The sequence below is a fragment of the Cygnus atratus genome, chromosome 5 (assembly GCF_013377495.2).
Source record: "Cygnus atratus isolate AKBS03 ecotype Queensland, Australia chromosome 5, CAtr_DNAZoo_HiC_assembly, whole genome shotgun sequence".
In the NCBI taxonomy this organism is placed as follows: Eukaryota; Metazoa; Chordata; class Aves; order Anseriformes; family Anatidae; genus Cygnus; species Cygnus atratus.
The window spans coordinates 31,616,753-31,629,699 of NC_066366.1; the positions used below are offsets into that span (position 1 = coordinate 31,616,753).

Sequence of the window (12,947 nt, forward strand, 5' to 3'; positions counted from 1 at the left end):
TTGGGCAAACGAATGGCTTTTTTTTTTTTTATTGGGATGTTCACTTGTTCTTCCTCAGCTGAAAGTAGGCAGCAAGGAAACTAAGCCCACCTGACGGGGGAAGCAGTGAAGAAAGCCACCAAAAACATTTCACTTCAGGGAGGGAAAGGCAGATGTTTTACATGAGTGCCAGAGGCTTTTACAAAAGCTCTTATTTCCCAACTCTATCAATGGCATCACTTCTCCTAGAGAATTCCCCACAGTTAGGAGGAATATCTGGCCAGGATGAGGGGGTGGACGAAACAGTGCATTAGCTGCTTTCCTCATTGCTAACACCTCATCCAATGACTGTGTTTGCCAGAAGGATAAGGAGCCAGGCAGTTGGAGAGGAGTGTTGTGGCTCATGTTTTCTAACACCCTCGAGCTGCTTTCTGAAACAGATGAGTTACTGGGTGTCCGTGCAGAGCTGCCCCTATGCTCCCAGCCTGGTCTGCCTTCACTACTGTTAACATTTACTTGTTTTACGGTGTATGTTAAAGCACACCACTGGAGCTGACCCTCCTCATCCACTCCTGTAGACAAAGACACGGTGAGGGCTCATCTGGCACACCTGAAGCCCCAACACTAAAAGAGGGGAAGAGGCCTAAGGTGCTTTGAGTGGAAGTAGATCTCTCCCAGGTCCTCAGGTAGTGCTAGTGACACAGACCTGCAGTGATGTGGCCCTCCTCACTATGATTTAGTACAATGTGAAAGATGAAAACCCTCTTGGACACAACTGGATTTCATGTAACCCTGAAGACCTGAAGAAAGAGGTCTCTGTGACAGACAGGTCTCTTAACCATGTCCATTAACGTGGGTATTGGCTGATACAGCAGGCCAAGAGCTGATCTTTGTTGCTGGAGAACACAATCAAGCTCATTAATGCAGCATGGGTGGAGAGAGGAGGTGTCAAGTCAGGTTTAACGTAATCAGCCTTATCAGTGCTAAGTGTCTGCAACTCCACTTGAACTGCAGAGGTGAATTTGAGCTGTGTCCCATAATAAGAAGGTACTTGGCATGATTTTCAGATTGCCAGATGCTTTCTTCCTAGAGACGGCACCTTTTCTGCTGAGTATGGTTCTGATGGTTCAAGAGGCTGTGGTTAGGTGGGTTCCATGATGTGGCTGTCAGAGCTGAGGTAGGCTAAGGTGAAATCTTGGGTGGGTTGAAACGTGACTGTGTTTATCAGCTATCTTTTCTAACTGTAGAAATCAGGTGCATGTGGAAGCTGGGACAAAGCATGGTGCAGTTAAATGCCTCCTTAAAAAGCTGGAAGTGAACCTGCGTCTTGCTTCTTGTTTGTGCTGAAGGCCATGTTTAGGTTTCTCAGCTGTAAGAGGATGCCTGTTTGCCTGAGCTGGGGGGTCAGAACAATCGTGCTGCTCCTTTAACCTTCCTCTTGTTTTTGGATCTTCATTTCATTTTTTCACCTTTGGATAGAGACTTTGCATGTTTTAAAATGAGCTCAGAGCTGTTCTTCTCTTCCAGTTTATGTAACTGTTTTGTGGAAGCCCTTGTATTATCCATTCAGTAGAAATGCATCAGTTCTGGAATGGTATCCCTGCAGTCACAGTGTCTGCAAATCAAAGTGGTTATTTTTGCTAAGGAAAATAACCAAATGCAGGCAAATTAGGGTGAATATGCTTGGTGCAGGTGACATTTATGCCCCACAAATGTAAGTGGTGCCAGTGGTGCAGGAGGCAGAAGTGACCCAGGGTGCAGAAGCCTTGCTCTGTGATCATGGCAGGTACTGCACCCACTATGCCTGTGCTCCAGGGAGCAAATCCTGATTTGTCACTTGGCTTATATATCTGTGCAGGGTGTAAGGCCTGTTCACGTGGGGACTCTGTTCATTTCTGGTAAAGGACTGATAAAGTATGGTAGATCTGTGAGCCTTTTTTATTTCCATAGGCAAGCTGCAGAGAATCTGTGCGCTTACAGATGAGCATTGCATCTGGATACTTGTAGAGGACAGAGTTCAGTTCAAATCAGCTTTCAGACAGATGAAAGTTGGAAGTAACTTCTAATGTTGTTTGCATTATACTATGTTGGTGAGGGAAAATGTCCCTGGAGACCACGTCTGCTGATTGAGAAATGTGGTGTATGGCTCTCTTCCTCCTTTCAGGTGAATTGCAGTAACCCAGATTCAAAGGAAACTGGTCTGTGCCTATGCAATTCACTAGGAGTAATCTTTTTTTTTTGGTCATTGTGGTAACAGGACAGATGTGATTTTATAGATTACGTTTATTGTTCTTACAAGACTGGATTTTCTTATGCTTCGGTTTTCTGTGCTCTAATTTTCTTACTTGCCATAGAAATCAATGATTTTAGCATGTGATGGTTAATTTTAAGAATATATCATAGGACTGTACTTTCACAGTGCAACAAACAGCTGGTTGTGGTTCTGAACATCCACATTCAGTTCTGAATGTTTAGCCCATTTTTAGCATGAAGACAGAGTTGAGAAATAGTCCACTAGCACACAAATGCAACTGAATCAGAAGTTGAAAATGGGGAGAGGATATAAATGACACTCAGTAGTGACATCTAAAGAGACCATGAGTTCAGATGTCTCAATATGTCCATGGGGTGACATTATGTCATCAGGGAATGAGGTTGCAACATGTGCACTGACATAAGAGTCTGGTATGGCATGAAATTGTTAATGGTGCGCAGCAATACAAAGTTACATTTAAATTAGAGCATGAAGAAAATGCAGATATAATTTCTTTTATTAGCTCATAGGTAGCAATGAATAAACTGGAAGATTTTTTTAGCTGTTCTGTATGTTTTTGCAAGGATAAGAGGGAGCAACAAAGCTTGTTAATCGATTTCAAGTACTCCTATGTAACGAGGGTATCATAGTCTTCATCAACCATCCTACTATCCTGTTATTTTTGTTGGTCTCGAAGTTTCTGTCATGGCTTAGTTTGACTTTGTGCAAATTTCCACTTCTACAGAAATACATAAGCTCAGTTAATGTCACATTATGGGCATTAGTTAGTATTGTCTGTACAATTCAAGGAAAACATAGAAAATGACAGGAATTGGTGGGAAACAACAGCATCTGACTATCAGTAGGGACTGTAGATAAACTGTGGCACAGTTCCCTTTGTCCACGGGAAGAGGATGTGCTCTGTCCTAGTTCCTTCACCTCACCTTCAAGGTTAAATCTGTACTTGATAGTTACTAACAATTATACATAATTTGTCTGTGACCAGCTGAACAGAATCACACACAGAATCAGAGTGGCTGAGGTAGGAAGGCACCTTTGGACATCATCCAGTCAAAACCTCTGCTCTAAGCAGGGTCAGCTAGAGCAGGTTATCCAGACCTAAATTCTGTTGGTTTTGAACTTCTCTAAGGATGGAGACTCCACAACCTCTCTGAGTAACCTATTCCATTGTTTGACTGCCCTCACAGAAGAGGAAAAAAAAAATAAAAGCTTTTCACTATGTTTAATTGGGATTTCTTGTATTTCAGTTCGTGCCCCTTGTCTCTCACCTTTCACTGGGCACTTCTGAGAAGAGTCCGAATCTGACTTGTTCACTCCCCTTATCCCCATCAGGTATTTTTATAAGTTAAGATCCTGCTGAGCTTTTTCTGTTCCAGGCTAAAGAGTCCCAGCTGTCTCAGCCTCTCCACGTATATCAGAGGCCCCAGTTCCCTGATCTTCTCTGTAGTCTTTTGCTGGGCTTGCTCCAGTGCATTCATATTTCTTAGGAAGATTAGAAATGTACTCAGAACTTCAGATGTAGACTTACTGGTGCAGAGTAGAGAGGAAGGATCAGCTCCCTCCATCTGCTGAAAACACTCCTCCTAATGCAGCCCAGAATGATCTCGATATTGTCTGCCACAAGGACACATTGCTGGCTTATATTCAACTTGGTATCTACCAAGACCCCTAGCTCCTTCTCTGCAGACCTTTATTCCAGCCATTTGCCCCCCCAGCCTGCACTGGTGCGTGAGGTTATTCCCATTCACGTGAAGGACTTGGCATTTCCCTTGATGAACTTCACGAGGTTCCTGTTGGTCCAGTTCTCCAGCCTGTTCAGGTCCCTCTGAATGACAGCACAGCCTTCTAGTGTGTCAGCCACTCCTCCCAGTTGTGTATCATCTGCATAATCCATCCTATCATCCACATTGTTAATGAAGATTTTAAACAGTATTGGCTGCAGAGTCAGCTCCTGGGGTACACCTCTAGTGACTGGCCTCCAGATGGACTTTGTGCTGCTGATCACAATTATTTGAGCCTGGCAGTTCAGCCAGTTTTCAATCCATCTCACTGCCTGTTTATATAGCTGACATTTCTATAGTTTGTCAAAGAATCATCAATAGCTTATTTTAAGTAAATATTTATGAAACAACACTTATATGGAAAAATAAGTTCAGAAAGTAGCTTCATGAAAATGTTTTGTCAGGAAATGCTCCAGTAAATCTGTAAATTCCAGATGAAACTGTAACAAAAGAGATTCATAAATGTTGTGGCAGTTCATTTGTGCTCAGCTCAGACTTAGCATTGTCAGCTTTCTCAGTTTTATCATAAGTCTTATTTTATACGCTGTATGGTTGAAGGCTCAAATTTAAAAAGGGATAGAGCATCTCAGTTCTCATTAAGAAGAAGAAAAGAAAGGAACTGGCCTTTGCAGTTACAGCAGAAATATTGTAATGTGTCCTTTCTGTACCCTGCAGTGACCAGAAACAAAAAAAGGAGACAAATGCCTCAGATCAGTGTAGCATTTCTGAAGTACATTGCATCTCAACTATTTTGAGTAGTTGAGAAGTAGTACTACTTCAGGGAGGCTGGACTCATATTTTTGGAACACTTAACATCAACAGTGATAAGGCGTTAATGAGATGAGTGAAGGTCTGGATGGCCTGAAGTCACGTTCAGATCTAGGCTTTTGTACAGGCTTCCTACATGCTCTTGAGAAACTGTAGATCAGAGCCAGTGATGCCCCATATCAGGATGAGTACATAGCTTGGCAGGCCATCAGGCGGCCCAGTAAGGGGAGCTATTTCAGTGTATCAGACAGATTGGTAATTACAGCCCTCCTTCATGTTGTAAATAGAATCCTTCATGTTGTAAATAGAATCCTATACTGATCATTGCCAAAGTCAATATTAGTATCCTTTTACTTCAACTATGTAAAACACTGCAATGCCGAAATATTGTCTGTGGAAAGAATTAGGTTTAAAGACAGAAAGGCAACTTACATCCTTTGCAGGGGAGTCACCTGGCATTTTCAAGAAAATCCTTCAGATTCGGTGTAAAGTGTTACCTAAGTATTTCCCCACCAGAGAGACATTGTCCTTTAGGGATGTCCCAGCACTCCTGTAGTGGCCTCTGGGTTACAAGTGATACCTTAAATCTACGCAAAATATCCCAAAGCAGTGTATCTGACATTATGAACACAGAAACTAGGACTAACTCTCTTAACTTTGGACATGGTACATTTTGCCTGCAATTTTGACTGTATCACAGCCTGAGAGAGAACACCTCAAACTACTTGCCTGTACTTCTCCCACACATCATGTCTCTGCCAGCTTCAGAGGGCTGAGTGACTTACAGCACTTAATCAGAGGGGAGGCAGTAGCCTCTCTTGAGGAACTTACTGAAGACTTCGTCTATGTTTACAGAAGCTTTTGTATTTTTCTCTCTGCCCATGGAATAGGTAGCTCTAGTGACTGCTGTGGGACCAGAATTCTCCCTTTCTCCTCTTTTCTTACCAAAGCCTGTGTTTACACCACAGAGTTTGTCAGCCCTTCCAGTAGCTTCTGGAAAAGTTCCTGTCCAAGATCAGAGAATCTCTTTGGTGTTTGCTTGGCTCATGATCTATGGGATCTGGTCCCTTATATTAAATGCAGGCTCTCTCCCTTCATCCACAAGCTCCAAAGTCTTTCTGCCTCTTAGTTTTTCTCTGGGAAGAAATGTGGAGTAGTAACTGTTATCCAGGTCTTTCAGGCATCAGCAAACACCAGGAAAAGGACCTGGTGGCTACCTAATGACCTACTGAAGTATGTAAATGTACTGCTAGTAGGTCTCTCCCCTCCTACCCCACCTAAGGAGACAATACACTAGGTAGGAGGGATAATTAATTTTTCCATCGTGGAGGGTTAATAGCTATGTATGCCTGGCATTTATTATCTGAATCAGACTGAAACTCTGATTCTTTTAAGATTTCTCACAGTTCTATTGCAGATACAGAAGTGAGAATTCAGGAAGTCAATTTTTTAGATCATATTCGAATTTTGTTCATGCTCTACACACAAGGATTACATATCAAGATGTTTGTATGCATAAAGTCCCGACAAACATTTACAAAGTAAAGTAGGTAAAGTTAGGAAAAGCCAGCATTATGTTTGTTTCTGCTAAGTATGTAAGCTTCCTCAGTTGGTTCCTTTGCTGGTGCTGGTACCTACTTCTGTTGCTGTTTCACCATTTCAGCTGACACTAATTTCTTTGCTTCCTGCTAGTGCCAGGCTGGCCTAGTCAGTGCTGGTACCCTCAGACATCTGGCTGGATGAGCAATGGTCTGCTCTTGCCATTCAGACAGCTCATATCCAGTTCCACTCAGAGTCTGAGGCTCTGCTCCAACAGTCACACCACTGAGTCTGAGATGGGATGTGCAGAGCATGGGGATTTTTGCTTTTGAGATCTAGTAAACACTTGAAAGTATTCACAGTTTTTCAAAGGTTGATAGTGTGGCCAAATGCAGACAGCTTTCTAGGTGGCAAATTTCTTTTCCTGCCAAACTGTTTCTGGCTATTCCTATTATTGTATCCACTGTCTAGAATTGTTTTTGTTGTTGTTTTTTTAAATGTGTGGGACTGTTCATAGTTATTCAAATACTCTGCTTATTAAAATAGTGTTGTGATGAACAACAAATTGTTTTTATCTAGCTGTATGATTCCTATCTTCCTTGATTGGCTTATGTATATCAGGAAGTACTGGACATCTCTTATCCATGTTCAAACTACAGAACATTTCTATACCTCTATCTCTTGTGTCATGCTTCCACTGCCAGATATTTTGTGTCTGTTTCCACAGTAAGCCAATCTGATTGCTACGTGAGCCTCTGGTTGCCAACCGCTTCGGATGACAAATTCCAAACCAAAACCATCAGGAACTGCAGAAATCCTGTGTGGAATGAAACTTTCTACTTCCGGATACAAAGAAAAGTCAAGGTATCAAAAACTCTGTCTCATCTGCATGCAGTAGCAAGCTGGAGTGAAACAGTTTTTGCTTTTGCTGGAATCCACTTCCCTCCTAACAGATACTTATTATTTTTATGTCAGTACTGTCAGCCAGACCTCCATACAAAAGCTGATGGGACTAATGACAGCGTGACAACACAGAGAAGCAGTGACGTAAAACTATAAAGCAGCACGAGAATAGAAAAACACCTTTCACTGAGAGGATGTGAAATAAAGACATATCAAAGCCAGGAAGCTACTAAATCCTGGTATAATTAAGATCTTTATTCAGTTTGGTACTGGTAATTACACTACTCCCAAATATCTATGAGCAAAGCTGGCTAAAAGTGGAAGAGCACAGAAAGGTGGCCTTGAAAGGTATTAGTATGAAGTGACCACTGCTGCTCCTGTTGATATGGAGCAAAGTAGGGTTTCAGGCTATCCATATTACTTCTTAAAAGGTTACGGTTTTGATGAGAGTTACTTCCAAGCAGAAATGATGACCCAAAAGAAATCTCATTTCAGCCTTAATTGGTGAGACTAGAAGCTGCTATTTACAAAGGAGATTGCGGTCTTTATCTTATTCCTTGTGACAGTTTTTCATCAAAGCTTTTCTATTTCCTCACTCTAAAGCAGATGCTGGACCTGGAATAGCTGCAGAATGCCATACTTCTGGAGGATGTTCTAATGAATTGTACATTATTATTTTTTTTTCCCAGAATATACTGGAAATTACTGTTTCTGATGATGACATCATTCATGATGATGACCAAGCAATTATTCTTTTTGATGTAGCTAAAATCTCCCTTGGAAAAACTGTATTTATGGCATTCCCACTAAATCCACAGGTAAGAACTCAGCCAGAAGTTTAACCAGAGGGGAAAGAACGTGACATCTAGACATACTAGAAATGTGCTGTCTTTTCTGTCTCTTACAACCAGGAACAGATTCCAAGTAGGATAACAAAATTACTTAAAATCTGGGAAATTGTACACTGGTGACAAAATTTACAACCTTCTCATATTCCTGTTGGTTTCATCTGGCATACGTTCTGGCCAAATGCCCCAGAACAGATGCAATTTTAGGGAAGCTTTGCACTTTGACTAAACTGACAGAAAACAACAGAGTTTATCTAATCATCACAAAGATTATAAAAAGAAAAACAATCCAAGGACAGCAAAACCAGGCCTGTTTCCACAATATTTTTCTAAACACTAAGTCTTAGCATGTCGTGCTCAGTGTGTGGTAGCTGGCAGACAAGTGTGAAAAATGAAGGTTTAGCAGGGAGACTTGTAAACATCCTTTGTTCTGCAAGTACAACTGAGATCTTTTCCCTGGGGAAGAAAAAGCTGCCTCTGTTCTCTAATGCTGACAATAGCAAGCAAGAAACAGAATGTTGTTACTTATTAAAGAATAAAGGAAACTGTGCTTGCAAAACTGAAGGCTACTTTGCAAACTTCTGCACATACTGAGACTGTTTCTTTCTTTTTTTTCTTTCATTTTCAGGGGAAGGAGGAGCTAGAAGTTGAGTTTCTGTTGGAAAGCATGTGAGTAAAACCCCATTGTTATGGCAGCAGCAGCTCAGAGAGAGGTGCATCAATGCAGATAACGTTCTGTATACCCAGTATCATCTTAACAGACAGAGCTTTCCTTTTTCCAAGCTCATGGTGTGCATCAGCAAAAACGCTGTTGGAAAGGAAAATGCCATGGTGTAGAGAATAATATCATAATATTTAATTCCGTAACTTTCTTTTCAAAGTGGTATTTACATAGTTCAAAGTTGGCTTTCAGGGGCTGGTGAGTCTCACTGCAGTAAGTCTATAGATTTAACGGAGTATATAGATTCTCTGGGCAGCTTATGAATGAGGATATTATTGCTACCCAATCTGGGGCATACGTGTTATTAAGGTTGTTACAGGCACTTTCCAGGTGCTTTATTGCAGTTGAATAATTTCTGGTAGGTTAGCTATGTGGCCTCTAGAGAAAATGTCAGAGTACTTCTAAAGACAATAGAAAGAAGAAAGTAAAAATAAAGTGCTTAAGAGAGAAAAGTATGTCCTGTTTAAAACAATATCCTGATTTATCATTTATTATATACATATTATTTGTTTTTGTTTTCTAGCTGGGATCCTCCTGAAACCATCACCACAAATGGGGCAATAGTGGTAAAACATAAAATATTACTTGCTTTGTTCTCTTGCCTTGTTTCCTGCATCATTCCTTACCTTAGATGACTATGATGGTAGTGCAAGAAACATTGTAAGTTGTCATTCTTCAGTGACACTTCTTCCCTCAGAAGCTTTATTTTCCCTTAGAGGAGGCCAACGTGATCTTAGAGGAGTCTTCAGACTACTATCATTTCCTCTTGTTTTTTTTTCTGCACCCATAGAAAATTACAGTGTGCTTAGCATAGCAACATTTTCCCATTAACAGTGAAGTTAAATCTCTCTTTCACTGGGTCTGGAATAAGCCTCCAACAGGTTTAGTGCACGCATTCAACAAATGACCCAACACCTGCCAGCACTGGTAGTGAGATGGCTGGATGAGTAATCTGTTTCTCTGTCCTGGTCATGTTTGTTGCAGTGTCGTGAACTAGCCTGCTTGGAAGTTGAGTTGGAGAGCAGGATGAAAAAGAAGCATTTTGCAGGTAAGCTTACTAATTCTTTAACTGAATATTAGTGATTTTACCCTCTCTAACAGTGCCTAGTAATTGCATCATCTAAATGCTAAAGTTTTAACTGACCACATCTAAAGCAATCTGCAAAATCTTTGCAGTAGGGAACACCACCAGTGCTGCAGCAGATGTAGTTTCATGGTTCTGACTGCCCAGGGAACCTTGTGCCAGACACCAGATGCCTGTACAGAGGGCATCTAAGCCCCAAGATGAGATCCTGAAAATCTGTGTTGTTGTACTGCTAATCCCTGAAGAAGCTTATTGCCTTGGTTGCGATAGTCCATGACCTTAACTTTCCTCAGGATCTCTGACAGTTGGACTTCTGCACATGCACAGAAACACCTCATTTTTTGCAGGGGTTAGCCGCTCAGCAGCTGGCTCACGCCTGACCCTGGTCAAGATCCAGAATCTAGAAGTTCCTCTACCCACCTCCCCTGAGGGTCTGGATCTGGTATGCAATCTCAGAGCATGCATAACACACTCCAGCAGGATTAGCTGGTCTCTTCAGATAAATAGGGCCATCTACTGCAGAATGTGATCCTATTTTAGGGGACTGAGATCTTCTGTTGCACCTTACTTGGCCTGGGATGAGGATGGTTTACAGAGGAAGGTACCTCGCTGCGTTTACTGTGTCATGATGCAGCTGCAATAGAAGTGCAGCAGTTTAAAACTCGCTGCCACTCACATCACACTCATGTCCAGCTTTTTGTTCAGCCCATTATAAAGATAAACCACCTGTAGTGTTTGGGTCTTGGATCACTTTCAGATGTCAACTTTCCAAGTATGTAGGAAGAGGAGAAGGGGATTGTTCAAATCTACATTTTTCTTCCTTTTTCCCTTTCTCTCTTTTTTGCAATTAAAGGTAACTTTGTGTGTGTTTCATCTCATTGTTTTAGAGAATGAGCTAATGTTTACAGTGAGAGGATCGTTTGAAGAAACCCAGAGAGTTTCACTGGGCTGTGGCTCCTGCTCCCCTATCCCACATCCCACTTTCTTCCACTACGCCAAATACAAGCAGCCCTCACTGGATGTCACACTCACAAAGAAGAGGAGGTTTCGCAGTTTTGTACGTTACCTCTGAACATGGTAGTCAACACAGACAGTGCTGTAAACTGAACTTTATGTGTGAGTAGGCAGCAGGAGAAGAATGTTTCTGTCTTAACCAAAAGGACCTCCGTGCTCCTTTTCAGTGTGCTTGTGTGTCATGCGGAGCAAGGAGGAGCAGAAGAAGCATCCCCCTGACTCTCCCTCTGAAGTCTCTCCCCTCCGAGCGGGAAGTAGTCGATGAGGTATGTCTGCTGGTCATTGGGGCTCCTTCACAAACTTCCAAAAATTGTTGCTAGTTCCATAGGTGAAGAAACTGAAGATCACCTCTCTGATACAGAATCAGTTGTTTTTTAACCACCCTTGTATATAGTGTGACGCACAATGAAGTAAACTGTTTGGAGCAAAATGAAATACGAAATCTAGGAGAGAAGGAGGAAGAAAAATGCCTGAGCTGCTGTTCACCCTCCTTGTGTATGGTTCATGTTCTTACCCAGGCTGAGGTCACTGGGTGCCACTGGGACCAGGGTGTGAGGCTTAGCCCCCCAGGAGGCAAACCAAACAGCCTGCTCAGCCATGCTTTTGGGATGCACAGCCTCTCGGGCTTCTCCTTGTATCTCACATTGTTTTGTGAAACACTGCAGTTTCTAGACCAGTGTTTAATGGTGGAGCCTTTCAGGGAGGTGTAGTGCTGCAGCTGTTCTCTTACTTATTTGTGTAGTTAAGCTTAGTGAAGTTCGGAGCTTTGTAGATGTAACGATGACCTGAAAGAACTATGTCTCATTTCGATTGGGGAAATCAGACTGTTTTAAACAAAATATCAATATTCGTTATTTTTCCTTTCTGATTTTCAGCACAGAAAATTTGATTTCCACTTTAATCTGAAAAAATGGTAAGATATCTTATTTGTCTTTATATATTCATAGAATCATTTAGGTCAGAAAAGACCTGTAAGATCATTGAGTCCAATCATCACATAATACTACCAAGTCCACAACTAAGCCATGTCCCTTTGCATTTGGAAAGTTGTCAGTCAAATTGCAATCCTTTTGTTACTGCCACCTGTGCCTTGAATGCTGGCTTGTTTTCATTTCAGACTATGTAATAAAACAGACATAGTACACAATACAGAGATTTTCAGGCCCTCTAATTTCATGTTGTGGGACTATACGAGTGAAGAAAAGGTTTTTATCAAGAACACAAATTTTCTGTTGATATCTTACTGTAATCCAAGTTATTCACTAAGGCCCACTGTAGGCACTCACTGAAACCTCTAGAAATTTCCAAATGCTGATATGCAAGAAAAGCAGTGTTTCAAAACTAATCGGAAGAAGTCACTTCCGTTCCCCAAGCACAGACCAGGGAACTAGAAGACCAAAGCCAGAGTACCTGGTTGACCCTAGGATATGAAAAAATTGACACAAATGTAACCACGTGTATTTTAAGCATCTATTCAAAGAGATAAATGCAAATTAACTCAATCAAATGATTGCTTATTTTTAAACAAAGAAAATGCATTATGTATGTTTAAAGCCTTAGTAAACTTCAGAGGATGAATGTGTTATATTTTCTAGAAGCTTCTTTTCTCTTGCAAAATCGGGTGCATCTTCTATCATGCTATTTTCAGCGTATATTCTATGAGACAGACATACAGTTTACAGCTGTCATTTAAAGGTCTCTCCCCTACCCCACCTATGAAAGATTTTCATAGCAGCTTCCAAACTCTTACTGTAGTACTTATAAATACTCATAAATGACTTTAAACACCCCCAGGAAAAATGAACTTGAAAGTCTGTGGCTTCAGTCCTTGCTTCACAGGCATCAGTGGATGTTTGCACAACTTTGAAAGTGCGTTTGAAAGCCATCTTTAAAATACTGCCCTCTTCAGGCTTTTGGCTTCATGTCTGAAATGGAGCAATTTTATTAGTTGCAGCTGTATCTAATTTCAGGCATCTTCAGTAAGGAGGGGTGGGGAAGCTTCCTCAGTCCAAAGGAAGATTTACTGTTGTTCTCT

General features: G+C 41.4%; 1 pseudogene; it reads left to right on the plus strand.

The window, feature by feature from the left end:
• Positions 1–12,947, plus strand: part of LOC118244262 (cytosolic phospholipase A2 epsilon-like) — a 42,573-nt pseudogene that overhangs the window by 16,793 nt on the left and 12,833 nt on the right.